Genomic DNA, 6000 nt, shown 5'->3' with positions numbered 1-6000 from the left:
AAGATTGGCAACAGGATTATAGAATAAGCAAAGAGGTATTTGATATTTTCGGAAACTCACAAATTTAAATTTTTTTCGAATAATCCAAGATTTATAACAGGAGCCTAGGATACTCAAGAAGGTGTTTGATGTTCAGAAAACTCTCAGAGAAAAGAAAAAAATAGGATAAAATCTCAAGACTAGTGAGTAATAAACTGACCAAATTATGTAAATACTAAAACACTAAATTTTGAAGTAACTATATTTATCGATAATTTTGTATTTTTATTCCTTAATAAACACATAATTATTTAATTATATAGTTGAACAAAAAAAAAATCGACAAAAAGGTAGATTGTTTTCCAAATAAACAAATTTTTTTACCATCAATTTATTAAGGTTTTTTTAATTTTATATACTGGTTATCGTGGTACATAATGTCAATCATTTTCCATCACAATTTCATCTTCTTCTTATGTACTGGATATCTTGCTGCAAAGTGTTGATCATTTCCTATAACATGTTGACATTTTTCAGCTTCTTTGAAACTTTTTTTAACAATGCATATTGTTTCATCGTATGATGGTACAGCTGTTGAATAAAATAACAAACCAATTAGCACCAATTACACTTTGCGTGGCATTATTGCATTAAAAGAATTATTTAATTTTTTATCATAAAGTATTTGTTGTTAATAAATAATTTACTAATTTTATGTTAATAAAAAAAAAAAAATTTTTGATTTAATATTTCGCATGGCTAAAATAGAAACTTGATTTCAAAATATTCTTAGTATAATTTTGTACGTTTTACTATATAAAAATTGATAAAAAAATTTTTTAATTATCATTATAATTGTTGACTAGATTAAAAACCTTTTACTTTTATTACTTTTAATAGATAATTTAAGATAAGCGTATCACAATTTCCAATGAGTACATCGGCCTTTGACATAAGCACAGATATATTTTCAAGCAGTTTAAACTCTGAACGCACAGAAAATAGACAATCAGCTATATAGTAACAGATAACTGCTAGTTTTATAACAGTTAACCTGGTTACAAAATATTTTAATTTTTCATCTTGTTTTACCCAAGGTCCAATAGAATACAATGGAAGAAGAAAATAAATTGTACGGCTTTTATCTTTTGTTTCTTGGATTAATTATTGTTAATCACAACATAAAGATAAGAAAATATTTGTCTCGACTAAACTTATTTTTGAGATTAAGACGTAAATATTTTAGTTTATTTTTCTAGTATGTTAATCATTGTTAAACTTTTTCAATGCTTTTTTTTTCAAGTCATCGTTAATGATACAAAAAAATCATTAAAAATGAAAACGACAACTTCGAAAAGTATTATAACATATATTATTTTTTAAATTAACAGAAAAATGTAGGCTGTTTTTATCATCATATTTTCAACAATATACATATTTTTTATTTATCCCTTACTTCCAATATATCAAAAAGAAAAAATAAATAAATAAAAAACTTTTTCAGAGTTTAATGAACTAACGGTTTATCTCGATCAAGAGTTTTGCTTCTGACGTTGGCAATCTGGTTTTAGAGTAAACTCTTTGTTATATTCACATACATATGGATACAAAAGTATACAAGCAAGAATCATTTCCGGACCTTTTTTGTCCAAACTGGACAACGGCCAGTGCTTGCCAATTCAAATGTATATATATATAAATAATTTTTATAGTGAAAAAAGGGTCACAGACTGGCTTCAAGCCCAATTTGAAAAACGGTAAACTGGTTTGTCCAGTTCGCGCGATCCTTTATTCCTGTCCGTTATTTTTATTTCTTTCTTACACGAAATAATATACATATACATATCCCCGCACGTGGCTAGCTCTTACTTTAAGGGATTCACTGTTACATAAAACTGGCCATCGGCCACGTGCTGTACAGTGGTGGGGCCCCATATATTTACTCACTGGGTCTTGTTCACAAAATAAGAAGGGGGGTCAATGGTCATTTTTAGTCCAACGACTGACAGTTTTACTTTATATCTCATGGATACATCTGGACACACTCGATGTACAAAATCAAAAAATTTACTTGAATCAGTTGCAAAATTTTATCAAGTGTGTTAAGTTTTATTTTACTTTAAAAGTGCATTTAATTTTTCTTTTGCAATATTAAGTTTAAAAATTTAAGACAAGTGTTAGTTAAAAAATGTTAAATATAATTTACATTTTATTTATTTTTTACAACTGTATTAATCAAATATAACTGAAAAATTTATTTAAAAAAATCTAAATATATTACGTTTAAATCTTCTGCAGAAGACGCGAAAAGCATAAAAAAAAAATAAATAAATAATTGTAACAGACAAAGATGAGAAAATCCAAGGGTGAATTATAACTCCATACCTTACTCTGTGGTCTGAAGGCGTCTTGCAAGTAAAGGCTCGCGTATATATATATAGTAAAAGCGTGAGCTGAAATTCTTGTCTTAGAAGTGGCATGGTGTAGTAGAGCCTTGAGGCGTTTGGGAGTTAGAAGTTGGGTTGAGAAGTATAGCATCGGTGGAGGCAAGATAGCTTTTCTCTTACAAAGACAAAGTACGGACAACGAACATTTGCAAAATCTATATTTCAAATAAGAAAGTCTTCGATTTTAATTAAATAAATTTTGATAAAAATATATTTATATATTTAATTGTCACATTTATCTTTCATGTCAATGATCGATAATAGCTTTTAATTTTTTATTTTTAACTAGACGTCGTTTGAGCAATTTTTAAAAATACATTTTCCATTTATTTTCTGTAGTAAATTCAAATTATGCTTGTAAATTATTTCCTTTATAATTTAAAAATATTTTTTTAATGTCAAAAGAATTATTTCATTTGTAAATTATTTCCTTTATAATTAAAAAATATTTTTTTAATATCAAAAGAATTATTTCATTTATAAATTTTAATAATATTCTTGTCAATTGTATTTTTCTTTTTTAGTATAAATAAATACTTAAAGTATAAATTTTATAGTGGAAAATAATTTTTCATAAGAAAAAATATATGTAGAAAAATTAAATGTTGAAAAATTCATATTTCCATATGTCACCAGTATGTCATATATGTCACGCAATTCTAAAATTGAATACAATAGATTAAAGCTTGAGTAGAATTATGGGCGGTCTAAAGAAAATACGCACAATGAATTAGTGGATATAAATGCAAAGAACGAGTGGGAGAACTTTGTCGAGGGAATAGTTACAACTGTTTCTCAACTATTTTTTTTTATTTTTTCCATCAAGCTTTTATATTGTGTAATAAAACTCCCTCTCTATACATAAGATATAACAAAAATGGTCGATTATTTTCTTAGGGACATTAATCCAACCCCTTTTTTGTTGGAATAATTTATTTTGAACATAAAAAAAAAGTCATTCTTGGTAAAATTAAATATTTATTTTTTATATGAGCTAAAAGAAATTTTTTTAAATTAGATAATTAAATATTGCAAGAATTCATTTATTTTTAAATTTATAAATATTTTATTTATTCAAAAGAAAATACATAAAACGTCAAGTTAAATTAATTTTTTAATGAAAATTTATAAATTTCTTTTTCTGTATTAATTTTTGAATAAAAAAAAAAGCTTCATTTCCACTCATAAAAAGTTTTTTTTTTCTCAGTGTATAATAATATTTTATAACTCTGTTGCTATGGTCTGTATCAAGCCTGGTGAATCCTTAGTAAAAAGAAAAGCTTGGTATATACAAGGACGAATATAACGAGAAAGGAAGAAAGCCAGATCGCCTGCTTACTCGCGACCCTTTAATTTAGAAAACCCTTTTCACCATTTTAAGCCAGAGAAGAGAAAAGATGGCTGTGCAAAATGGAAGGCCTTACATACACGTGTATAAAATATTATATATATTTTTAATGTAATATATATACAAACGAAGATCTATCAACTCGTTAACTCGGTCATAATAAATAAAATCCTATATGTATAATTTTCTTTATATATTTTCATATTAATTTATAAAAATTGGATTAAATGCAAAATGAAATAAAAAAAAAAACCTTGTAATTAATCAGAGTTGAAAAAAAAGTAAAATAAAGTAAATTAAAAATTTTAGCTGGGTGTTTTTAAGAGAGTTAAAATACAGATTGGCGATTTTGTAATGTCAAAACTAACTTTGTTCATATATATATATATAGTGTATGAACGATTTTACTCTTTTGCTCTTTTGCTACAGTACACTTTTTCCTTTTTCTCTTAAAACTCGCTCAGATGCAGCTGGGGGCGTGAGTCGCCTTCATTAGCAAACTTTCGTTCAAAATTTTCCAAGCTATACGAGCCCGGCGTAGATGCTTCGTTGCTGCTGACTACCGACCTTTACTATATACCTCTCATGCACCCCCTTTCTCTCTTTCGGTCGCGCTTCTCTTGTGCCACTTCCTCTTAAAATCTCCTGGCCATCAAACTCATATATATATATATGTGTTTGTGCCGGCAGCAAAAACAAACGTTTGTGAACCAAACTCAATTTAAACTTTTGAGTTACCATTAATTTTTCGAGATCTAAGGGTATTTTTAATTTTTTCATATAATTTTTATTGAAACATTGATTTTTTTTTTCCAAATAAATTAGTAGTAAAATTTTTTCAATTTTTCATTATTCTATGTTCACTTTGTTGTAAAATCCATTTCGTTTTATAACGCATTTCTATTAAGAGAGAAAAAAAAAGGAAATTTTAGTATTAAAAAAAAATAGTTGCGATGACTGTCACTCAAAGTAAAAAAAAAATAAGCAGAATATTTTTGATATATTGCTCTCAGTTTCCTTTGGTAATTAGCGAAATTATACTGTGCGATTATTTTGTTGGATATTTTTCAAGTTTTCTTTTGTTTTTTTTGAAAACATTTTCAAGTAGAAATTTTACATACACTGATGCACAAAAGCTTTCGTGGGTGGATGAAGCCTTGATTAAAAGAAATAATTTTTCAAGTTGATATTTGTCATGTCTATATGTGAAATAAAAATTTATTTGATTTAAATTTAGTATATGCATCGTGATGAGGTATATATAAATTTCCTGGGATAACAGATAAAGACAACGGTATAGATCAAACACATATTAATATATGAATTTATTATTTCAAAAAGCATCGTGTCTCAAAAGTCAGACTAAGAAATAGAAAAATGTCTCTTGCATTCATAACGTGATATTTTATAGACAAAGGTGAAGAACGACATCATTCGGCTAGTTGTCAGAGAATATAACGTTTAGTATAACACACATACACACACAACTATCTCAATTTTCTTCTCGATTTTCACTCCGTAACCTTCTGTCTGCATAGGAAGCTGGTTTTCTACTTGCCGTCGAGAACCCACTTAATATTTTATAGGGTTGAAATAATATTTAAGTGAGAATTTCGTTAAATTTTCACGATGAAAAAGAAAAAATATTCAAGCAAAAGACTGTGTATAGAGTTCAAAAAGAAAAATTAAGAAAATTATTTCTTAAATTTTGAATCAGTCAAATTATGGCTTATTATATTTACTAATGATGACATTGACTATTTTGTTAAAATAATCATGTAGTTGTTGAACTAGCATTTCTTAAAATTTAATGACACCAGTTTCAGTCAACGGTTTCAAGCTGACTCAAATCAGCAGTCCCTTTTTTTTTTCAATTATCTCCTTTCACACATTATCAAGTGACAATTTTTCCTTATAAGCTCTGATATTTTTTTTCAAAAAAATTATAATGATGAGAGCTTTTTTTAATACAACCTGTTATAATTATTAGGATTTCAATTTGCCAACAATTTTTTGCTGTGAAAATTTGAATAAAAATGACTTCATCTTTTAGTTTTGGTATTTTTTATATTAATTTGTCCAAAAATACTTGATTATTCAAATGGCATTAAAAAAATTCAAGTTTTAAATTGAGAAAATTTCAAGTTTTTGTAAAGATAAATATACAAAAAAGAAAGTTGTGTGTAAGAGAAAGGTGGGGTCTGTTGTACGGGTGCATTGAAACGA

At 26.8% G+C, this 6000-nt stretch overlaps 1 long non-coding RNA gene across 1 annotated transcript in view; it reads right to left on the bottom strand.

The window, feature by feature from the left end:
* Window positions 1-460: 460 nt before the first annotated feature.
* Window positions 461-6000, bottom strand: part of LOC122852633 — a 66438-nt gene continuing 60898 nt past the window's right edge. The window contains exon 8 of the long non-coding RNA XR_006373838.1: window positions 461-570. This is a non-coding gene — a long non-coding RNA (uncharacterized LOC122852633). The remainder of the gene's footprint in view (window positions 571-6000) is intronic.

This window comes from Aphidius gifuensis, linkage group LG1 (genome assembly GCF_014905175.1).
Source record: "Aphidius gifuensis isolate YNYX2018 linkage group LG1, ASM1490517v1, whole genome shotgun sequence".
Taxonomy (NCBI): Eukaryota; Metazoa; Arthropoda; class Insecta; order Hymenoptera; family Braconidae; genus Aphidius; species Aphidius gifuensis.
This window is presented reverse-complemented; position numbering and strand designations above follow the sequence as displayed.